At 45.4% G+C, this 25,486-nt stretch overlaps 1 protein-coding gene across 1 annotated transcript in view; it reads left to right on the top strand.

The window, feature by feature from the left end:
- Positions 1-1,362: 1,362 nt before the first annotated feature.
- LOC117502672 (dihydropyrimidinase-related protein 5-like) overlaps positions 1,363-25,486 on the top strand; it is a 57,992-nt gene continuing 33,868 nt past the window's right edge. Inside the window, exon 1 of the mRNA XM_034161747.1 lies at positions 1,363-1,477. The gene's annotated coding sequence lies outside the window, so the exon portion shown is untranslated. The remainder of the gene's footprint in view (positions 1,478-25,486) is intronic.

The following is a 25,486-nucleotide window of genomic DNA, read 5'->3' as shown; positions in this document are numbered from 1 at the left end:
ATGATTGACAGCATCTCTTAGTTTCTGTTTGCCAGCATAAAAAAGATGTGTTTGAGAGCACTCACTGGACCAACCCCTAATCAGGACAATGGGAAAGTCCAAAGACCTTAGTGAAAATCTAAGAAGTAGAATTGTAGATTTAAACAAGTTGGGAAGGTCTCTTGGAGCCATTTCTAAACAACTGCAGATTCCAAGATCATCAGTACAAACAATTGTATTGAAGTACAAGTTAGTCGGATGTGTCACCACTTTGCCAAGCTTCCACGGTATCCCAGAAAACAATAAGGAGGGATAACGGATTTTAATCAGAGGAACGGACTGCACGTCACGGAGGACAGAGAATCTCAGCTGAAGCTGGGGCCGATCATTAAAAAAAGCTTTTGAGGAGGGGAAGGCAGCATAATTTGTTGGCAGAAGAGTGTTTATCGATGGAACAGAAATATATCTTCAAGCTGGGAATGATGGGTGTAAAGATGCAGCAGTTGGTGATTAAAAAAAACTTCAACATTGTCCACTGAGACCACCCTGTGTGAATTGTATTTAAGTTCATCCTCTATTTTTCGTTATAGCAGATAAAACTGGATTTGTGAAGTTATTTGGGTACTGATAAGAGTTTTTACTTTTCTACAGTTTTCAATTGGTCCACATCAATGGCATTGTTTTTGATTTTGATCATATTTATAGGTATAACAACAATTTGCAAAAATTATTTATTTTTACTTGTTGAAAACTTTGTTTAGGGGGAAACGTCACTGTTCTCACTGGTATGACAAAAAATTGCCTGGTGCATCTAATTCTACTGTAAACAAAAAAAAGAAGCAAAGAATAAATTCAGCTTGGCAGATATTTGGGGCCTACTGATCGATCTTTCAACAGGGGTCTACAGGTACAGTAGAGGGCGCTGCGAGTCCAGCCAGCATCAAAAAATGAGTTAAATGATCAAAAAACAACTCCAAGGGACAACCACCAATTTAGCAGTAGTTCATGATGACGGCAACAGAGGGCGCTGTGAGTCCATAACAAAAATAAACCTCTGAAGAAGAAAAACAGCGCAAAACGTAATGGGTAAATGGATCAATGCTCAAAAAAAGACGAATGCTCACAGTGATTAAAGCTTGTTTAAAAGGGAACGTGGTCTTGAAGTGCTGATACGCGTTTCCTGAGTGTCCTTCCACTTGTATTTATCAGTTAAAATTCCATTGTCATCGTTGTGATCGTCATTAATACTCATATTTCCAAAAGCGTGTGAACGCAACGTACGCTCGACGAGGCAAGGGACACGCCCCTCGCTACAGAGAAAACGGGAGCATCTGTGCGTCACAAAACCGTCTCCGATTGGTTGGTTCGCACGCTTCTCAAGTCTAAAACTAAATCTGATTGGCCGCTGCCGGCGAAGAAGCATCTGCGGCTCGCGCTGTGACAGCTGTCCTCGCGCACTCCGCTCGCGCTGGACAACAGAGAGACTCGAGCACATCAACGTAAGGAGCAGAAATGACTAAACATATATATATTAAATGGTTTGTTTTTGAAACACAGTCTTTGAGAAACGTAGAAGTAATATATAATTGATATTGATTAATTTGTTGTAAAATGTCTTGGAACGAGATGAATTACATTTTTGGTTGTATTTAGCCATATATGTTGTGAATGAATGAAATTAAATTCACATAAAGTCATTATGTGGCAGTCGATTTGTAAAATTCACAGGCGGAGCCGCGCGTGCGTGCAGCAGCGAAATACTGACGAGACGTGAAGACAGGCGCGCGCGCGCGTGAGATAGGGACGCGTTTTCCATATGACGCGCACGCGAAGCTCGTTCCGTGTTTCTGTGTCATTTTAATGAGGGGTTGTCGTGCATGCACGCGAATCCGTGCGTGTTGCATTTTCAATAACGGGGCGGGGGATGGGGGGGGAGTAGATTTAAATGATTAAAGCACCACGTCAAATGTCGAGGTTTGGGTGTTAACGTGATGTCATCTCCAGTGTGACGTCAGTTCGTTGGTTTTATTTGTCTGGTTTTGCTTTGTGTGTGTCTGTCGGGGCCCGCGGGGCTCCTCAGTGCAGCATTGTGCACTGAAAGGATGTTAATTAGAGCCTTGATGTAAAAGCAGGGCTGTATCAAGAATTTTTTTGCAGGGGAAGGGGGGGTGGGTCCTTTTACATGAAAGCGGCCTTTTTCATTGGTTGTTACACTCATCAAATTCCTTAATTTGATATTAGTAAAGAATAGGGGGTCACCTGTCTTACATTTACTGTCCCAGGTGCAAAATAAAATGTCATGGGAGGGTTAAGTGCAACTCATATCACCACCATTTAATTTTTTGTCACTGTTGCCACAGTTACTTTGAAAAAGTAATCTGATTACTTTTTATCTGATTATGTAGTAATCTGATTACGGAGTAATCTGATTACTCGTTGATAAAGTAACAGTTGCTTTACTGAGTACTCAATTTTAAAAGGTATCTGAGTTAGATTACTAGTTACTTTATTAGTTACATTCAGCCGCTGCCGACAAATTGTCAGCAGCGGCTGAATGTAACTGAAGTAATTGTGGCAACACTTATTCTATGTATTAAAGTACTTAATTGTTTTAAAGTAATTAATATGTAATTAATAACTAATTACTTATTAATTAAAGTAACTGTCTGAAAGAGGAAAGCTGTACATACATTTATCTGATGCACATACATACTGCACTTTATGTATGTTTTCTGTCTTACTATTCATGTTCATAATAATAAACACAACCTGAATGCTCTTCTTTCGGCTGCTCCCGTTAGAAGGTGCCACAGCAGATCAAGCGTTTCCATCTCACCCTGTCCTCTGTATCTTCCTCTGTCACACCAACCACCTGCTTGTCCTCCCTCAGCACACCTCCTCTTTGGTCTCCCTCTTCTCCTCCTGCCTGGTGGCTCCATCCTCAGCAGCCTTCTCCCTATATAGCCCCCCTCCTCTGCACATTTCCAAACCATCTCAGTCTCACCTCTCTGATTTAGTCCCCAAACCATCCCACCTGAGTTGTACCTCTGGCATGGTCATTCCTATTCGTGTCCATTCTTGTCACTCCCAAAGAGAATCACAACATATTCAGCTCTGTCTCCTCCAGCTCTGTCTCCTGTCTTTTTGTTAGCATGACCACCTCTAAGCTGTTCAACATTGCTGGTCTCACTACTGTCTTGTAGACTTTCCCCTTCACTCTTGCAGATATTCTTCGGTCACAAATCACTCCTACCACCTTTCTCCACCCACTCCACCCTGCCTGCGCTCTCTGCCACACTCTCAATTACATTGGACAGTTGACCTCAAGTATTTAAACTCATCTACTTTTAGCACTTCTACTTGTGACCAAGGTTGGGTAGGATTACTTTGAAATGTAATCAGATTACAAGTAATCCAAATGTATGTACATACATACATGTAATCCACATGTATTCTTTCAAAGTAATCCTACCCAACCTTGCTTGTGATTGCACTATTCCACTGGGCTCCCTCTCATTCACACACATGTACTCAGTCTTGCTCCTACTGACTTTCATTCCCCTTCTCTCCAGAGCATATCTCCACCTCTCCAGGCTAGGCTCAGCCTGTTCTCTACTCTCACTTCAGATCACAATGTCATCTGCAAACATCTTAGTCCATGGAGACTCCTGTTGATCTCATCTGTAAACCTGTCCATCACCATTGCCAACAAGAAAGGACTCAGAGCTGATCCTTGGTGTAATCTCACCTCCACCTTGAATGAGTCTGTCATTCCTATTACACATCTCTCTGCTGTCACACTGTCTTTGTAAATGTTCTGCACTGCCCTCATATAATTCTCTGCCACTCCAGACTTCCTCATACAATACCACTTCTCTTGGCACCCTGTCATAAGGCTTTCTCAAAATCCACAAACACAATGTAACTCCTTCTGGCCTTCTCTATACTTCTCCATCAGTATTCTCAGAGCAAACATTGCATCTGTAGTGTTGTGAAGGTGTCGTAGCACGGACCCACAACAGGGGGCGCAAATGAACGGACAATGAGTAAGCCAAAAGGTAACAATTTAATGTTGTGATATTACACAACGAAACGTGTCTTAATGTTCACAGTCAATAAACACCAGGTGACGTGTGGGCAGGCTCGAAGATAGAAGACGCCCGACGAGAGAGAAGCCGCGTCCCACACGGCTTCCACCACCAACGGCCTGAAGAACACCGGAGCCGCCAAGTCCCGAGTCCCCAGGTGGCCTCTGTCTTCGGCTGTCGACCCTGGTACTGCTGGCAGAAAACAGAAAGATGATGTGTGAGTGTGAGTCCGCACACTCAGTGATTAACAGTCCAGACACCGTTAGGAGGGAGCACCTCCACCTCCAGATACGTTATCACTTGTGCAGCTCCTGTTTGTCTTCCTTCTGGATGGAGTGAGAGACGAAGACCGTCGTCCTCTCACTATCCGCCAATCCAGTCTTCCACAGACTTCACAGGTACGCGGCTGCACACAGATCACAGTTTAGATACACTAACAACAGCAGAGAAGAATTACCTTAGTACTGGTAGTCGATTTCTCGGCGGGGAGGTGGAGTTGCAGTCCGGCTTATATGGTGGTGTAGATGAGTGACAGCTGGAGTAATGAGTGACAGCTGTCACCTCCTCTGGGTCTGGCGCCCTCTTGTGCTTGGAGCCCGCACTCCGAGCAGGGCGCCCTCTGGTGGTGGTGGGCCAGCAGTACCTCCTCTTCAGCGGCCCACACAACATGTAGTGCTCTTTCTCAGTATGAAACCACATTGCTGCTCACAGACAACCTGAATACAGCAACAAAAAAAGCATGATATTTCAAGCTCAAGTTACAAAATATATCTTTATATTCAACACATATAGTGCAGCAGATAAATGAAACAATCCTACAAATGGTGATAGAAGCACCAAATTTGTCACAAATACTCCTTAGACATTACTCTTTTGACAGAAGCGAATGGCCACTTGAATTTTCAATAGGCAGACAGGTAGGGGTAAATTAAAAGATGCTCCAATCATATTGAAAACTCTACCACATTGTGTGATCATAAATATTCTAAAAAGGTATAGTTTGGACTATCTATGACTGAATGTTCTGGAGTTATGAGATAAAAAAGGAAGAAGGGTGACAAAGGTCAGCTTCATTTGGTTCAGGGGTCAAAAGTTAAAGTTGCTCTAATTTTGGTATTAAAAAAGGTGCAAATTATTGGTTGAGCTAATAGGATTAATACATAGAATACCTTTGACTGCGTTGAATGTTTGGTCTCCAAAGTAAAGGTCAAACAATGTTAACATCCATTGGATTCGATAACATGTGACATATGTTACCCCATAACGTGATAACTAAGCACGATACACGGTGCAAACTATTCCTTTTTAATTTGGGACAGAGATAATTTATTCTCAATAAGTATGAGGATTATTTCATTACTTTTATAGCCAGTTTTGTTGAGACAAGTCAGAGGTTACACAAACATTTCCAAATTACTGAATATGTCTTGGATTTTATTTATATCAGTTGTTAATAAATGCAAACAGTACGGTGCTGTATGATAAATCTGTGTCAGGTTGGCAGTTCTCAACAATTGAGTGAACATGCTGAAGGGAAACTAGTGAGGGAAGCCACAAAGACACCAATGAATGCTTCCATCACCCAAACCCAACAGCCAGCCATGCAAGCATTGAACAGACCAGGGAAAAGAACGCATCCCTGAAGAATACCAGTTTTCATTTTGGAAAACTCCGTCTCTGCTTCCGTTACATAAGACACTCACAGTATCAGTGTACATGCTGGCTATGATGTCCAGCAACATCTTGCGGATCACACAAATTCTCAGGATGTCCCGGAGATCAATCTGATCAACTGAATCAAACGCTTTGCAAAAATCAACACAGGCTGCACAGAAGATCTGTTGAAATTCAGACTTGTATTAAAATGCTCAGAAAGGTGCTAGCAGCCTGCTAGCAGCTGGCTTCCTGCCATATTTATTTTTCATGTAAAGTTGGACATTTTAACATGGGGGTCTATGGGATTGATTTGCTTTTATCACAAGTGGTCATTTGAAGAACTTCATTTTTTGGCGCTTCTGCATTCTGGTGATTGCTAAACCAGTACCCAGGTCACTTATGCGTTGTGGCATTGGTTCATGCTTCCAAACCTGACCTGACTTGATAATGGCTTTTTGGAAAAGGGGTTACGGATTCATAGAGTTTGAGCTCACATGGATGTCCTGCAGCCTGGAGGTACTTTGTATTTGTTGACATCAGTTCTGTTGATGTTTTGTGTAATGGCACATCTTCTGACACACCTATGCACTGAATGTGGTGTTTAATCACAGTGCTCAGCATAGTGAGCGTGTCCAGTGGTCTGTCCCTTTCTGTTGTTTTAGAATCCTCAGAATGATGCTTGCATGACTTCTGCTGTTTTTTCCAGTTTATCTCTGCTTGATTCATCCATGAACCTCCTGTAACACACACAACTTGTGTGTGTGTGTGTGTGTGTGTGTGTGTGTGTGTGTGTGTGTGTGTGTGTGTGTGTGTGTGTGTGTGTGTGTGTGTGTGTGTGTGTGTGTGTGTGTGTGTGTGTTTAATGGCTATTCTTATCTTCTGTGTGTTATTTGTCTTGTCTGTTTGATCTAGATTTTTAAATTGCTGTACTGTTGTGACAGATGCAGTGCCTCACAAGTGTGTGGGGCATTGCGTGCAGGTATGCATGCCTGCGTGTCCTAAACACACACACACACACAGTCTAGAATCTCAATTTGTATCGCTTCAGCTCAGGCAGGATACAGCAGCTGTCAGTTCCATTCTTCTCACTTACATCAAGCATCAGCACACACACACACACATAGAATGTGCTTTTTTATTTCAGGATAAACTGCACTGACCTGCGTTAGATTAGAGGCCATGAAACCAACATTTTTTTTAACTCTACCATGTCTAAATCTTCACTCTAACCCAAAGATTAAATGGGACATGTTGTCCCGTCAATCAATTAATCAGTCATTCGACTTTTATTGATATAGCCTTTTATACCTCCCAAAGGGCGACCAAAGTGCTTTCCAGTATAACTAAAAGCAGACAACATAAGGACAATAAACAATGGCAAAATACGAGTAAAATCAAAGGATACTGAATAAGTCTGTACGTAAAACCAGAATAAAATGTCACATCACTACTAAGTTTTAAAACCCATTTTAAAAAGAGAAGTCTTTAGTTTTAAAAAGACCCAGATCAGTGATGATGCATAGATCACGGGGGAGCTTGTTCCAAAGGCTGGGCCCAGAGACTGAGAAAGCCCGGTCACCCCAGTGTTTCAGGTTTGCTCTGGGGACCTCCAACAGACGGAGATCGGATGACCTCAGAACCCTGTGCCTTGGTCACGTAGCATCAACAACTCACAAACAAACTTGTCCAAACAAGGGAATGGGACTACATCAATCTGCACACACGTCATTACATGTACGCACACACATATATATGGATGTCAGCAGCCATTTTAGACTGTGACAAATAACAACTCAGTGTTTGTTGTCATCAGGATTTTGAAAAGTGTGATGGAATTCACGTGAAGCTTATTCTTGTGGGTGCAATGAAAAGAAAGGAGAGCAGAGCAAGCTGTACATTAAACCCATCCCAAATTAATTTCCACTCAAAACTGCATGAACAACTCAAACAAGTATAGTGGTACTCAATAGAGTGCAAAAACAGTCTTATGTAACATCAGATCCAACTCATTTTGTCACTGCAAAACCTATAATATATATTATATATGTAATATATATTATAGGTTTTGTTGGCGATCCTCCTGTCCTGTGCGCCAATAGCATTTCTTGTATATTTGTCTGTGAATTGTTCTGTAATTTATGTTTGTAGCATGGCCCAAGCAGAGGGTCACCCCTTTGAGTCTGGTCTGCTTGAGGTTTCTTCCTTAGAGGGAGTTTTTCCTTACCACTGTTGCTCTGGGGATTGGCAAGGTTAGACCTTACCTGTGTGAAGCGCTTTGAGGCAACTCTGTTGTGATTTGGCGCTATATAAATGAAAATAAATTTAAATATATTTTTTGAGTCACTGTCACAACAAACAAATGAACAGAAAAGGTTTGAAAACCTTTTCTGAGATTTTAACAATGTTGACATTAGTGTGCCAGTTTATCAAGATTAAGACAAGGTTTCTGTCTGAAAGGCATCATTTACTGTATAAAGGCACAGAGGTTTGGGATGGAATTAACATTTTAAAAATGTACAATGAGTTTAATAATGTTATTCAAGTATATTCAATTAAAATGTAGTATTTTTACCATTTTACACAACTTTACTAACCTGGCATGGTGACACTACTTCATGTATTGACAGTTATTAATCTAGAACTTATCTTTAACTTCTTTTTTTTTTTTACTTCTAAACAGCGTGAATCGCAGCCTGACGTGTTGTTTGTTTTGGTGTTATCACATTGTGAACTTGACATCTCCTTGCAAGTTAGCTTCAATAACTACAGCTGGGCTAGACTAGGTAACTAGTTACAACATGGGATGGCTCCGTCTATCATCATATTAAGCAGGGACATCGCACCAGTCAGTGTTAGGGAGTGTTGCGACAACCACACTATCACAGAAATAAAATTTTATCTCTCCAACCATTTACCAGGTCAGGTCAGAGAGCCAGGGCTTTCAACCAGAATTTTTATTCCCAACTTGTTCGTTCTGAACAGAAACAGTATTTTAACGTTTCTGGTTTTGGGTTACACTCAAAAATTGGCGTTCCCAAACCAGTTAAAACAAAAAAATATTGTTCCCGAACCACTTAATAACGTTCCATATCAGCGGTGGACACTGAAAACACTGTATATGCCAGACCTATATGTAGCGCTGTAACGCTCCCACAAAAACGGGGAAGGCAACAATGGCGCATACTGTAGCAGACAGCAAAAGCTAGAACTTATCAAAATGGGACACTAATTAAAATAAAGCCTGAAACCACCTGAAATAGACTTATTGCGTATTTAAAGTCAAGCAGTGTGTTTCTTGTATTTTAAAAAGACACTGCACTGCGTTCACACTGAGTAAATATAAAGTTTTAATCTGAAGTGTTGCGTCGTTTCAGTCGGATTCATCATCACAGTCTTGTTTTGGAAGACAAGGTCTGGGGAAATACTTTGATTCCTTATCCTGCAGTGAGTTCTACCGAATTAAACGTTTGTGAAAATCAACACAGGCTACAAAGAAGCTCTGCTGATATATGTGCCTTCAGTAAGTATTCACAGAGGTAAGATGTGGCCGGGCATTAGTTATCTTCTAGTGTGTGAAGCCAGACTGTTCTGTTGCTGAGTAGCAAATAACTGGTGCTGGATCCTATTAAATGTAATCCTTGTAAGCACCATTCTTGGTACAGAGATCAATCCTTGTAAGCACCATTCTTGGTACAGAGATCAGTGTGATACACCCATAATTACTGCAGTTAGGCATCTGTCAGGACTGAACCATCATCACTGCCTTCATACAGATCTTTAAACCCTGGTGCTCTGGAGGAGACATCAGTTTATCTGTGTGTAGTTTAAGTGTTTTGTGGAACATTAATCCGGTTTTTCAAATGTATGAACATGAATTGCAGATAACTACACACACTTTACCGCGTCTGAGTAATATAAGCATGCTATGGAAGATATTTATACACAATAGGGGGAAAATGTCTTCAGACCAATATATATGGTATTCAGTTAATCAAGAAAGTAATAGATTAATGAGCAATTAAAGCAATCATTAGTTGAAGCCCTAGTTCTGTTGTGTGGGCCACTGAAGAGGAGGTACTGCTGACCCACCACCACCAGATGGCGCCCTGCTTGGAGTACGGGCTTCAAGCACGAGAGGGCGCCGAAACCAGTGGAGTGACAGCTGTCACATCATCACCACCAGCTGTCACTCGTCTACGTCAACCTCCATAAAAGCTGGACTGCAACTCCACCTCCCCGCCGAGAAATCAGCTACCATACAGGTAAATTTCTCTGCTACACTTAACGCTGACTAATAGTCTGAACTTCTTTGCAGCCGTTTTCCTGTGGGTGTTGCCTTATCTGTGGGATTGGCGTTTGGTGTGATCAGCGACGGCTTCGCTTCACACCCCAACCAGATAAGTGGTTAGACAGGAGCTGCACGAGTGTGTGACTGGAGGTGGAGGTGCTCCCTCCCAAAAGAACACAGACTGTGGGATTACTGAGTGTGCGAACTCACACTCATCAAAACTGTTTCTGTTCTCTGCCAGCAGTACCGGGTCTGACTGCTGAAGACAGTGGCCACCTGGGGCGCAGGGCTTGGCGGCTCCGGTGTTCTTCAGATCCGTTGGTGGTGGAAGCTGTGTGGGTTCCGGCTCTTCTATCACCAGACGTCTTCTATCTTCGAGCCTGCCACACGCCACCTTGTGTATGATTGACATTCCGCAATATTGTTATTGTCTGTACTTCGTTGTGCACTTCACAACATTAAATTGTTACTTTTTGGCTTATCCATTGTCCGTTCATTAACGCCCCCTGTTGTGGGTCCGTGTCACGACACCTTCCCAACAGGATTTCTCGGCCAGCGTCATGGATCCCGAGGGGCGTCAACCATCGCTTGAACAGCCAATGGAAGAGGGAGGTGCACAGGCGCCAGCAGGAGGCGTGTTAGGTGAGCTGCAGCACATCTTAACCGCCTTTACTGCTCGGTTGGACGTAGTTACCGAGCAGAGCATTGTTCTCAATTGAAGGATGGAGGCTCTCACCGCCCAGGTGGAAGCTCACGCTCAGGGCGCTGCTGCAGCACCTCCTCCTGCTGACCGAATGCCAGAGACAGACATTCCACTGGTCATTCAACGAACCCCCCCACCTTCCCCTGAAGCATACATAAGCCCTCCGGAGCCGTACGGAGGCTGTGTGGAGACGTGCGTGGACTTCTTGATGCAGTGCTCGCTCGTCTTTTCACAGCGTCCCGTCATGTACGCGTCAGACGCTAGCCGGGTGGCTTACGTTATAAATTTGCTTCGAGGAGAGGCACGCGCCTGGGCTACGGCGCTCTGGGAGCAGAATTCACGGCTCCTAACGATTTACACTGAGTTTGTGAGGGAGTTCCGACAGGTGTTCAACCACCCTCATAGAGGCGAGACCGCTTCAAGCGTGCTGCTGTCGATAAGACAGGGGTGTCGAAGCGCAGCGAAGTATGTAGTCGACTTCCGCATCGCGGCAGCGCGAGCCAGCTGGAATGCTGTTGCGCTCTGCGCCGCCTTTGTAAACGGACTGTCTCTGGTCCTTAAGGAGCACCTGGTGGCGAAGGATGAGCCACGGGATTTAGACGGGCTGGTTATATGGTTAGACAACCGATTAACAGAACACCGACGGGAGCGAGACGAAGGGCGTGGTCAGGCACAAGCCGTCCCTCTTCCTCCCGGGTCCGAAAGGGAGCCGACTTCCCCACGCTCCACAGCCAGGGCTCTCCACGTGATGACAGCTCCCCCTGCTGACGTTGCTATGGAGACGAGCAGGGCCAAAAAGCAATCAAATCAGAGACAAAGGAGGCTGATCCGTGGAGAGTGTTTTCTCTGCAGCTCAACCGAGCACACACAGAGAGAATGCCCCAAACGGTCAAAACAGCAGCACTCGTCCTTAGAGACTGGGCTAAGGGTGGGTCACAATACCCACGTGGGGAAACCCCGTAAATCTGCACGTATCCCAGTCACGATCCTGAGTGGGGATCTAACCCTTCACGCCCCAGCACTGGTGGACACGGGGTCGGAGGGGAATCTGCTGGACAGCAGATGGGCAAAGGAGGTTGGGCTCCCTCTAGTGGCCTTACCATCGCCATTGTCGGTGGGGGCACTAGATGGCACCCTTCTTCCACTAATCACACACCAGACACAGCCCGTGACTTTGGTTGTATCTGGGAATCACAGGGAGGAGATTGTGTTTTATGTAACACCTTCTACCTCCCGAGTGATTTGGGGTTTTCCATGGGTGTTAAAACACAATCCCCGGATTGATTGGCCGTCTGGGGTTGTGGTTCAGTGGAGCGAAACCTGCCACCGGGAGTGTTTAGGATCCTCGGTTCCACCCAGTGTGACAGCTAAGGAGGAGGCTTTAGTCCCCCCCCAATCTGGCGGCGGTGCCAGCCGAGTACCATGACCATGCTGACGTCTTCAGCAAGGATCTGGCGCTCACGCTGCCCCCACACCGTCCGTACGATTGTGCCATTGATTTGATACCGGGCGCTGAGTACCCGTCCAGCAGGCTGTACAACCTCTCACGTCCGGAACGCGAATCAATGAAGACCTACATCCGGGACTCGTTAGCTGCCGGGTTGATCTGGAACTCCACCTCCCCGATGGGTGCTGGTTTCTTTTTTGTGGGCAAGAAGGACGGCGGACTCCGTCCATGCATTGATTACAGAGGGCTGACCGAGATCACGGTTCACAACTGATACCCGTTACCTCTGTTGGATTCAGTGTTTACGCCCTTGCATGGAGCCCAAATTTTTACGAAATTGGATCTTAGGAATGCTTATCACCTGGTTCGGATCCGGGAGGGAGACGAGTGGAAGACGGCATTTAACACCCCGTTAGGTCACTTTGAGTACCTGGTCATGCCGTTTGGCCTCACCAATGCGCCCGCGACGTTCCAAGCGTTGGTTAATGATGTCTTGCGGGACTTCCTGCATCGGTTTGTCTTCGTATATCTAGACGATATACTCGTCTTTTCTCCGGATCCTGAGACCCATGTCAAGCATGTACGTCAGGTCCTACAGCGGTTGTTGGAGAACCGGCTGTTTGTGAAGGGCGAGAAGTGCGAGTTCCACCGCACTTCTTTGTCCTTCCTGGGGTTCATCATCTCCTCCAACTCCATCGCCCCTGATCCGGCCAAGGTTGCAGCGGTGAGAGATTGGCCCCACCCAACAAGCCGTAGGAAGCTGCAACAGTTCCTCGGCTTTGCAAATTTTTACAGGAGGTTCATTAAGGGCTACAGTCAGGTAGTTAGCCCCCTGACAGCCCTGACCTCCACTAAGGTCCCCTTCACCTGGTCGGATCGGTGCGAAGCCGCGTTTAGGGAGTTGAAACGCCGGTTCTCGACTGCACCAGTTCTGGTGCAGCCCGATCCCAATCGCCAGTTTATAGTTGAAGTGGATGCCTCTGACTCAGGGATAGGAGCCGTGCTGTCCCAGAGTGGGGAGTCCGATAAGGTCCTCCACCCTTGTGCCTATTTTTCCCGCAGGTTGACCCCGGCTGAGAGGAATTATGACGTTGGCAATCGGGAACTCCTGGCGGTGAAGGAGGCTCTTGAAGAGTGGAGACACCTGTTGGAGGGAGCGACGGTGCCCTTCGCGGTTTTCACGGACCATCGGAACCTGGAGTACATCCGGACCGCAAAGCGGTTGAACCCCAGGCAAGCCCACTGGTCACTGTTCTTCGGGCGCTTTGACTTCCAGATTACATACCGCCCCGGGACCAAGAACCAACGATCGGATGCTCTGTCCCGGGTGCATGAAGAGGAGGCCAAGGCCAAGTTGTCAGACCCCACAGAGACCATCATCCCCGAGTCCACTGTCGTGGCCACTCTCACCTGGGACGTGGAGAAGACCGTCCAGGAGGCCCTGACACGGAACCCAGACCCGGGGACCGGCCTGAAGAACAAACTGTACGTCCCACCAGAGGCCAGAGCTGCGGTTTTGGACTTCTGTCATGGTTCCAAGCTCTCCTGTCATCCCGGGGTGCGCAGAACCATGGCAGTGTTCCAGCAGCGCTTCTGGTGGGCGTCTATGGAGGCCGACGTCCGGGACTACGTCCAGGCCTGTACCACCTGTGCCAGGGGCAAAACTGACCATAAGAGGACTTCAGGACTCCTCCAGCCCCTACCGGTGCCTCACTGCCCCTGGTCCCACATCGGCCTGGACTTTGTCACGGGCCTCCCGCCGTCCCAGGGCAACACCACCATCCTCATGATAGTGGACCGGTTCCCCCTGTTGTGGGTCCGTGTCACGACACCTTCCCAACAAGTTCTGCCTAATCTGAAAACCGACACAACTGTAGGTGATTTTTTATTTTTTTTATGAAATTAGATGTGTTGTGCATCTGTGTCATTCTATATAATGTGTGTATGTGTGTTGTGTGTGACTAAGATTCTTAGTAGATCTGCCTGCTGCTCTTCATTTATTATTAATCAATCAATTTTTTTATATAGCGCCAAATCACAACAAACAGTTGCCCCAAGGCGCTTTATATTGTAAGGCAAGGCCATACAATAATTATGTAAAACCCCAACGGTCAAAACGACCCCCTGTGAGCAAGCACTTGGCTACAGTGGGAAGGAAAAACTCCCTTTTAACAGGAAGAAACCTCCAGCAGAACCAGGCTCAGGGAGGGGCAGTCTTCTGCTGGGACTGGTTGGGGCTGAGGGAGAGAACCAGGAAAAAGACATGCTGTGGAGGGGAGCAGAGATCGATCACTAATGATTAAATGCAGAGTGCATACAGAGCAAAAAGAGAAAGAAACAGTGCATCATGGGAACCCCCCAGCAGTCTACGTCTATAGCAGCATAACTAAGGGATGGTTCAGGGTCACCTGATCCAGCCCTAACTATAAGCTTTAGCAAAAAGGAAAGTTTTAAGCCTAATCTTAAAAGTAGAGAGGGTGTCTGTCTCCCTGATCTGAATTGGGAGCTGGTTCCACAGGAGAGGAGCCTGAAAGCTGAAGGCTCTGCCTCCCATTCTACTCTTACAAACCCTAGGAACTACAAGTAAGCCTGCAGTCTGAGAGCGAAGCGCTCTATTGGGGTGATATGGTACTACGAGGTCCCTAAGATAAGATGGGACCTGATTATTCAAAACCTTATAAGTAAGAAGAAGAATTTTAAATTCTATTCTAGAATTAACAGGAAGCCAATGAAGAGAGGCCAATATGGGTGAGATATGCTCTCTCCTTCTAGTCCCCGTCAGTACTCTAGCTGCAGCATTTTGAATTAACTGAAGGCTTTTTAGGGAACTTTTAGGACAACCTGATAATAATGAATTACAATAGTCCAGCCTAGAGGAAATAAATGCATGAATTAGTTTTTCAGCATCACTCTTATTAATGAATAATCTCATGTCTTCAGGGACAGCAGAGAGACGTTCAGTTGTGTGTCTCGATGTTGTATTTGTTTAATTGTGTGCGCAGTTTGTACAAGTGGAAACTTGAAAGTGTGTTTGTGTGTTGAACTTCAAACAGCTGGTCTTGGGGGGGGGGGGGTAAGAAACGGTGCCTGTGTGTGTGTGTGTGTGTGTGTGTGTGTGTGTGTGTGTGTGTGTGTGTGTGTGTGTGTGTGTGTGTGTGTGTCCTTTATGACACTAGAAGCCACGCCCACACACTGTTCCAAAGGGAGTCTCTGCTTCAGCCTGGTGGTCTGTGAGGTTTTGCATCATTAGGTAATTTTATTTTTACATGGTACAACATAGAAATAAAGCAAGATTGTGCAAATACATATTTCCGCGCGCCAGCTTGAAAAAATGGCCACCATGTTGAAAATTGATGTGTCCAACAAATTTATTTTTTGATTTAAGTAGACCAACAACAATTGTGCAAAATTCGATTCTGCACTATTATTACATCTGACACTGTTTTGAAGTGTAATTTAATAGTGATATCGGAGTAACGTTTGCAAATGAAAACAAGGGAATAAATTTACATTTGTTTAGCATTTCTGTGTGCAAATTGTTACCAAGAATTTAAGGAAATTTTACTTAAGTGTACGGTTCCCAGATGCAGAAATCATTCTTAGGGATCATTCACTTCCTACACCTGCTTATTGTAATTAAGGGAACCAGAAACCTTTCCCAGCAGTCATTGGGTACGAGGCGGGGTACACCCTGGACAGGCCAGGACCAATCTGTCGCATGGCCGCGTATAGGCAAACACACTGTTAACTACAGTCAGATTGAAATTTCCAGTTCTCCAAACATGCATGAAGGAAGTGGAAGGAAGACAGAGCAAACTCCAAACACAAAGGATCAGGGGCCTCATGTACAAAGCATACGTACACACAAAAACGTGGTATACGTCCGTCTCCACAATAACGTTCAGATGTATCAAAAGTGAAATGACCGTGGAAATGTGTAATGCGTAATTTAGCCCTTAAAGCTGGCATACACACATTTCTACAGCTATTGTGCCATCTCCAACACATGGAGGTGATGCTGGGAACCGTTATTTGTGTGAAAACAAGAAGTCATCAGAGTGACGTGCACATCAGCGACACAGTGATGAACATGAATGATTAACACACCCACATGTTTGCAGTTATATGGATGATATAAAAGCATGTGCAAAATGATCCGCAAAATGGCACTAACAGCGGCTGCGTTAGCATCAGAGGTCCTTGCAAACGGCACAGTCTGATGTGCGTGTATTTAGGGAACATGAGGATTTGCTTTCACATGACAATAATTGGCTCATAAACTGATTTTGATTTACTAAGGCCACTGATACTGGAGTTTGCGCACAGAACTGTGGCCGGCCCAGAGCGCAGCACGGTGAGGAGCCAGGGGTTGTGTGAGTCCACCCCGGTGTTGCCCACGCTGGGCTTCCTGGTAACAGGGGTATTCCAGTGGGAGCTGGCTGATTTGTCAGGAGTGTGCCAGGCAACCATGAGCCGAGCCATGCCATGCCAGCTGTGTGGAACGCAATCATCCAAATGTCATACAGGTACATCACATTCCAAAATTAAAGGGCAATTTGCAGCGAGAGCCGGTTTCCCAAATGTAATCACAGCTCTTGACTGCACACATTCAAGCCATCACGTGATGAATTTGTTTTTGTTAATAGGAAACATTTTCATTCCGTCAGTGTTGTTGTGTGTTGGGGGGTTTGGCTGGGCATTGTTTTGCTGTTTTTGTGTTTATTTTCCTCCCACCTGGTTTGGGGCTGATCTCTGGGGAGAGTGTGCTGCAGAAGAGTCTCTCACCTCTGTTACGGTGATCTGCTGCAGCTGTTGCACTCACATGTGGCTCTCTATCAGGACGATCTACGACACCTGTGGCATTCACGTGCAGATCTAAGGACTCTCAGCTGGTGCCAATGAAGAAATGAAGAGCTGCATTTAAGCCAGCAGTGATCAGGGCTGAATTGCCGGAGAATACGACGATCGTTTGGGGACGCTGAGGGCCGTTCCAGATTCTGACATTGCGCCTGTGAAGGAGGATGAGGGTGAGAGGCAAACGCGGTCAGCACACGTCAGAGGTGATTATTCTGCAAGGCTTATCTGTAATTGTAATTTGGCGTTTTTGCGCAGCTATAATTAAATATTGGTGAAAATTGTCTGGCTTGCTCCTCACGGCAGTGGCGCGCGGATTGATTATCCTCCACTAGCTGTGAGCAGCAGCCCTTTTGAACTAAATCCGAAAGCAGACCTGAACGTGTAGCTGATAAGTGTGCCTCTAAATAATATTTCGTGGTAACAGTGTTGAATAACCTCACCTCTGTTCCTCCTTCACAGAGTACAGTCCTGGGAAAAGCCACCTGGGGGGGTGTCGGCGGAATTCCTGAGTCCAAAACGTTCGGGCTCCGATCTATTGAGACGCTGAGAAAGCGCGCCGCCTCTTCACCTCACCAGTTTTGTTTAGTATTTCATGTACAGCACTAGGGGAAAAAAAATAAAACTCGTTTCTTTTGGAACTGCTTCTGGTTATTTGACGCTGGGTTCAGTCAGACGCTGGATCGCTCCTCAATCCGCGTCCAAACCATAACAAGTGTTCAAATATGTGATGCACAAATGCATCTAACTAAGACAGTGACTCGGTGGCCTGGTTCAGTGTAGGACTCATCCATCCTGACTAACAGCGTGGTTGGGGCAGCCCAGTCTCACGCCTTTTTTTTTTTCATGCTCCTGCCACAAAATGAGTGACGTGGTTTTTATTTTACCATTTCTAACCCTAACCCCTTCTCTTAGCCCAGGGGTGGGCAACGAGGGCTGAGACACTGCAGGTTTTCCTTGCAACCAATCACCTCAGAAGGTGATTTCATTAATGTTCAGGTGTTTCAGCAGGTAATTTCATTGACGACCAGGTGTTTATTTTCAAGGTAGAAGCTCATCATCAGCAACCCACCTGCTGAGGGGATTGGTCGCAAGGAAAACCTGCAGTGCCTCGGCCCTTCATGGCACATGATTGCCCACCCCTGCCTTAGCCTCTGTGTGGCACGTGCGCAATGAGTAAATTGTTTATTTCCGTAATTGTTCCGAATGAAATGAGCATGGGCACATTTGGTCATGTGCACATTTAAATATGTTTTTTTGTTGTTATTATTATTATTTTTGTTTGTGTTTCTTGATGGTGAAGCAAGAGTTTCTTAACAAGCCCCCTATTGTCTCCCTGTGTTCAGTATTTGTCCATAAATGCATGAGTATAGTTGTGATGTCACACACTATCAGCTGCACATCATTTGTTTTAACTTCAGTGTGTGTGTGTGTGTGTGTGTGTGTGTGCTGCTTCCGCTTCCTGTATATTCCTGTTGACAGGATACCAAATAAAATATCCCTGCGTATCTCCACTTCATTTACTTCATTTACTACACTTCATCTGTAGCTCACACTCAAATTTGTTTTACTGTGATCATTCCACGCAAGGAGGGGAATCCCCATGTCCCAGGGCCTATTTTAATAGGGTGTGGAGAGGGAGGAGTTTGGTGCATGTGCATGTGCGCTCAATTCCACATTGACTGGGATATAAAAACGTAACATCTTTGGATCGTAGGATCCTTGGGTACCTCTGGACTGGCTTTGTATCAAACAGTGGCTCCTTAGGGAAACTTAAATGAATCACTTGCATTGTGATGGTGTGTCAATTTTGACGTTTTGACGTTTTTCCCATGTGAGGCATTTCTCTTTACATAATCCATTGCATTAGTGCCTGAGTGTTCAGGACCTCAGTGGCTGACTGTGGCAGATAGAAGTTTATTTTTGGAAGATGGGTGTGGACCAGTTGTCTGTTTGGGTGGTTGCCATCCAGGACTCAAAGTGGTTCTGTGATATCATGGACAAGACCTGAAAGTTCAGCGACAATTTTCCAGAAGGTACATCTGAGATGCAAGCCTAGATTTAATGTTTTGGTGAAAGAAAACCCTCCTCTGTACTACATCATCCTGAAGCAGTATAACTGTGGATACAAAATACAAACATGCACTGTGCACAATTTCTCCAATCACAGCCACAGAAGTCTGTAACTTCTTCTGGGTTGTCTGTGTGTCTTGGTGGCTTTCCTCACTCTTCTCCTTCTTGCACAGTCACTCAGTTTTTGAGAACTGTCTACTCAACACATATTTACCATAGAGCGGCATATTGGTTGTATTTATTTATAACTGATATAAATAAAGTTCCAGACATTTTCAGTGACTTGGAAATGTTCATGTATCCATCCCCTGACTTGTCTGAAGAAAACTGGCAATCAAATTAATTATTTACAGGTATTATATCAAAGGGACTGATTACTTATGCAACCCATCATCTTGGCTTTTATAGTTTTAATTCATTTATATCAAGTTGTAGAGATTTACTTTCAGTTTGAGTCTAAGGAAGATCATTTTAGAAATTTTTATATTGAGAAGCCTGATTTAGTTTTTGTATTTGAAATGCCATAAACAAATTAAAAAGCATGAAATATCGAGGAGCCGAATACTTTTGCAAGCCACTGTACATAGAAAACAAAACACCTAAATAAGGCACTATAATTACAGGATAGAACAATAAACAAATGACAACTATTGTAAAAGTAAGCCCCTTCAGCTTCTCCCTTTTTGCACTTGGGATCACCACAGCAAGCCCGACATGGATCTGCATGTTGAATTGGCACAAGTTTTACACCGGATTCCCTTCCTGACACAACTAGATATTACATGGTGACATGCAGGAGGGGTGGGATTTGAACCGGGAACCTTCAACACTGAAATCAAGTGCACTAACCACAGGTGAATTATTTTGATTTTTTCCCCACTTTGTTTGTATTAAAGGTGGAATTAACTGTTTGAACTGACTTTTTTTTTTTTTTTTGGGCGTCTTTACCTCACACAGAGCTCCCGCTGTCCGATGCGGTGGCGAGCTTAGTCAGCATTTCTGCTCCCACGTATGGTCAGCTGTGGAGGTTTGCATGGAGCAGACTAGAAATATCCGACTGCTCTGTTTTCATTCTTTAAATATCAGCTCGAGGGGCCACAGTTTCTTATAAACATTCTTTTCTTGTCATTTCTCCTCAATTTATTCCTCTCCTCTGCCTTTTCCCTTGAGTCTGCAACATACATCTGCTGTAAACATAAAAGTTTAACACAATTACATCACTGTTACTTGCTAATAAACTCATTTTCACAATTACATTAAGAAAGGATCTGGGATAACTGAATTTAGCAATATATGGAGTGACAAAGATTTTAATCTTACGCATGGAAATAGTGAAAGGACGATCCATCTTAAAAGCCAAAAAAAAAAAAAATGTACACATACGTCAAAGTGCATACAATAGTAATTTTTTCTTGGGTTTCTTCTTTTCTTGTGCATTGTCAGTGATGGCAAATAATGTGCTCATACCGACCCAATCTCACGCCATTTTGTGATACGTAAATAAAATGGAGAATGAGGTAAAGGCATGCCAGTTAAGCTGTAGAGACATCTCAAGGATGATCAGTGGAAAGAGGATGCACCTAAGCTCATTTTTGAGCTTCATGGCAAAGGATGTGAATACTTATGTACGTGTTTCTTCTAAGTTTTTTTTTTTCAGAAATTTGCAAAAATCTGAAATTTGAAAAAAACAAAACAAAACTGAAATTTGCAAAAAAGTTTTTTCACATTGTCATTACGGGGTATTATGTATAGAATTGTGAGGGGGGGAAATCATTTCATCCATGTTGGAATGAGGCTGTAACATGACAAAATGTGGAAAAAGTGAAGTGCTGTGAATACTTCCTGGATGCACTGCATTTACTGTAATTTTCTTTATTGCTTTGCAGAATTATTCTAGCAACCACAGCAGCATGTTGTTTTTCCCTCGTAATAACAGCTGCATTTGCTTTTGTTTGTTTTGTTGTTAAACAGTGTACAGAATGACTGTTTAATCTTAGTGGGCAGACTACTCCACAGAAAGGGTGCACCATAAGAAAAAGCTCTGTGACCTGTTGAGGGAAAAAAACAATATGTGCCAGTACATATGATTTAATTAGATTAGCCAGAGAGGGAGGGACTATAGTCTATGATGGATTGTGTCTGTTAATGATGAAAACTTAAAATCTCGTGTCTCATTAGCAGGAAGCCAATGAAAAAAAGGCCTAACTGGGGTAAAATGCTGAAAAATTCTTCTCCTGGCTGGATCTCTAGCCACAACATTTTGAATAATTTGAAGAACTGTGATGTTTGTTTGTGGCAAGCCAGAAAATAAGATGCTGCAAAAATTAATTCTAGATGAAACAAAGGCATGAATCAGTCCATGTGCATCTGCCATGGACAGAATTGCAATATTAAGGAGATGAAAGCAAACCTTTTTGTAATTTCTGTAATGTGCAAGTCTAGGGTTGGGTTTTTGGAACCGGTTCTTTATGGGTATCATTAAGAAATGATTCGATCTACTGACATCAATACCCTTTGTGCTTAACGATTCCCTTATCAGTCCTTCAGAGCGGCTGTTGTTTTGAGGGCGTTTATCGGGAAAATGATCATTTCTCTACATTGATTACAGACCCTGCAGCGGGTCTGTAATCAACTGTTTCTGCAGCGTGGCTTTGCTTTGAACATTGAACCAATGAAGCAGTGCTTCGATCTGCTGCTTCGTTGGTTCATTATTTCGCTCCTCTTCAGAAGCGGCAAGTCTGCTTCTTATCCCCTCTCAAAGCCATTAACATATGTCAACATATGTGAGTCACTTTTGTGTGGATTAAAGTGACTAACTGGGACTCCTGTCTTGTTGCAAGAAATAAACAAGAATTGTCCTCCGTTCCGTTGCTCCAAACGCTGCACTGCTCTCTGCTGAGTCGAGTCCGCTCGGAATTTCTAACTTCAAAGCAAATCGCCATTTAAATTAAATGACACCTTTTTCCAAACGTTGTAATACAAACAATAAGCTGCAATTGATCAAAATGTTTTTTTCCTCCCAAAATGAGACGTCCTGCGCTGTGCAGCAGCCCAACACTGTGTGGCTGCAGACCTGCAGATTCCAGCAGCCAGCTGAGCTCAGTTCAGATGTATGGAGAGACATTCATGCCATTAATGTAGGAAAGGAAATGCTTTTGACAAAACTACAGATTTTGTTTATTTCTATTTATGTCCAGAGATCAAGGATCCAGCGACCAATTTCATATTTATTTACTTTAAGACTCAATAAAATGTTGTCGACATAGAAAACCTGTAAAGCCTACTTGTAGTACACAGAAAATTCACAGGAGGTACCCATAAGGGAATCGATAAGGAATCGGATCGATAAGCGGAATCGATAATGGTATCGATATCGATAAAATCTTATCAACACCCATCCCTATGCAAGTCAAAGGACAATGTGGGATTAAAGAAGATTGCCCAGAGAGTTTTTGCTTTGTTACTATGATGAATGACACCTGAAGCTGTTGTTAGCATTAGCTGATCAAATTGGCCTCTGTGTCTCACTGTACTAGTTAGTGCTCATCTTGTTCTTGCCAAAATTTAAAAGTAAAAAATTACAAAACATCAAGTTTTTCCACAATCCTCTAAAATGTTATTTTGTGAGATGTTATTTTTATTAATTGCAAAGTAAAGCTGAGTGTCATCACCATAACAGTGAAAGTAATTCCATATTATTACAGTGTCTGTCAAAGAGGTGCTATGTAATGAGAGAATGACAAAGGGCCTAATACAGAACCCTGCACTATTCCATATTTTACCAGAGTGAGTTTTGAAGTAATATTGTTTCACAAGACACATTGACATTTGTCAGATAAATATAATGTCAACCATGAGAGCACCCAACTAATCATACCAAAATCATTTTCAAGCGTGTCATCATTATCAAATTATGAAGTATATTGAAGCAATAGCAGCACCATTCTGAGTCCATCTACAGCAGGAGAAGATCATTCACCACTTTAGTAAGTGTTGTCTCCGTGGAGTGATAATTTCTCAGTACCAATTACAGTGGCTCAAAAGACTGCTGTCAGCGAGATACGAAAAAGCTGCTGTAGCAGTACTTTTTGGGGGGGAGTTTTTTAAGGATGGGTTTAATCCCTTAAGATTTAAAGCATGCAGGAACAGAACTGGCTGTAAATTGTTGTGAAAGTGTAAGTACACGGACCCACAACAGGGGGCGCAAATGAACGGACAATGGAGTAGGTCAAATAACACACTTTACTGTTGTGAATATGCACAACAAGTACAACAGATTACAATAATGGACAAAGTCAAATTCACACAGGTGTCGTGTGGGCAGGCTCGAAGATAGGAGACGCCTCTCCAAAGTAGAACCGGAACCACACGGTTTCCTCCGCCACCAGACCCCGGGAATACTGGAGCCGCCAAGTCCCGAATTCCCAGGTGGCCACTGCCTCCGCGTGTCGGACCTGGTACTGCTGGCGAGGAATAAAGAACAATTAAAGGAGGGCGCGTTCGCACCCAGGAATCCGAACGGCAGGTAAGCTGCCTCCACCTCTCGTTGGAAAGTTCTGCAATCACTCACAAAAATCACAAAAGTTACTGTCAAGCAGTCAGCTGAGATTATTACCTTCTCGGTAGAAACTATATCTCGGCAAAGAGGTGGAGACGTCGTCCTGCTGATATACTCCTGCCGATCAGATGATTGGTAACGGCTGTTGCAGGTGATGCGTGACAGCTGTCACCCTGGCTGCTCCTGTGAGGTGGCTGCGCCCTCTGGTGGTGGGCCAGCAGTACCTCCTCTTCTGGCGGCCCACACAACAGGACCCCCCCCTCAACGGGCGCCTCCTGGCGCCCGACCAGGTTTGTCCGGGTGGCGGCGGTAGAAATCGGCCAGGAGGACCGGGTCCAGGATGAAGCTCCTCTTCACCCAGGAGCGTTCTTCAGGTCCGTACCCCTCCCAGTCCACCAAATACTGGAAGCCCCGGCCCATCCTACGGACATCCAAGAGCCGGCGCACAGTCCAAGCCGGCTCGCCATCGATGATCCGGACAGGAGGTGGTGCCGGACCGGGAGTACAGAGGGGTGAGGTGTGATGGGGCTTAATCCGGGACACGTGGAAAACGGGATGGATCCGCAGTGAGGCCGGAAGCTGAAGCCTCACTGCGGCTGGACTGAGTACCTTGATGATCTTGAACGGACCGATGTACCGGTCCTGCAGTTTGGGGGAGTCCACTTGAAGGGGTATGTCCTTTGTAGACAACCACACTGCCTGCCCTGGCCGGTACGTAGGGGCCGGGGTCCGCCGACGGTCTGCATGGGCCTTCGTCCTCATCCGGGCCTTCAGCAAGGCACAACGGGCGGCACGCCACACCCGACGGCACTTCCGTAGGTGGGCCTGGACCGAGGGCACACCGACCTCTCCCTCAACCACCGGAAACAAAGGAGGTTGGTACCCCAGACACACCTCGAAAGGGGAGAGGCCGGTGGCTGCCGACACCTGGCTGTTATGGGCGTACTCGATCCAGGCCAGATGGGTACTCCAGGCCGCCGGGTGCGCGGCTGTCACGCAACGCAGGGCCTGCTCCACCTCCTGATTGGCCCGTTCTGCTCCGTTGGTCTGGGGATGATACCCGGATGAGAGACTCACCGTGGCCCTCAGTTCCCGGCAGAAGCTCCTCCAGACTTGCGAGGAGAACTGGGGACCACGATCCGAAACGATGTCCGATGGTATCCCATGCAGCCAGACGACGTGGTGGACCAGGAGGTCCGCTGTCTCCTGGGCCGTCGGGAGCTTCGGGAGGGCCACGAAGTGGGCCGCCTTGGAGAATCGGTCCACTATCGTGAGGATGGTGGTGTTGCCCTGGGACGGCGGGAGGCCCGTGACAAAATCCAGGCCGATGTGGGACCAGGGGCGATGGGGCACGGGCAGCGGCTGGAGCAGTCCCGAAGCCCTGCGATGGTCAGCCTTGCCCCTGGCGCAGGTGGTGCAGGCCTGGATATAATCCCAGACGTCGGCCTCTAGGGACGCCCACCAGAAGCGCTGCCGGACAACTGCCACGGTTCTTCGCACCCCTGGATGACAGGAGAGCTTAGAGCCATGACAGAAGTCCAGGACTGCAGCCCTAGCTTCTGGTGGGACGTAGAGTTTGTTCTTCAGCCCAGTCCCGGGGTCCGGGCTTCGTGCCAGGGCCTCCCGGACGGTTCTCTCTACGTCCCAGGTGAGGGTGGCCACGATAGTGGACTCCGGGATGATGGGTTCCGGTGGATCCGACAACTCCGTTTTGACTTCATCTTCATGTACCCGGGACAAGGCATCCGATTTCTGGTTCTTGGTCCCGGGACGGTAGGTGATCCGGAAGTCAAAACGGCCGAAGAACAGTGACCAGCGGGCTTGCCTGGGGTTCAGCCGC

This window comes from Thalassophryne amazonica, chromosome 21 (genome assembly GCF_902500255.1).
Source record: "Thalassophryne amazonica chromosome 21, fThaAma1.1, whole genome shotgun sequence".
In the NCBI taxonomy this organism is placed as follows: Eukaryota; Metazoa; Chordata; class Actinopteri; order Batrachoidiformes; family Batrachoididae; genus Thalassophryne; species Thalassophryne amazonica.
The sequence above is the reverse complement of the archived record's forward strand: the minus strand, read 5'-3'. Positions and strand labels throughout refer to the sequence as shown.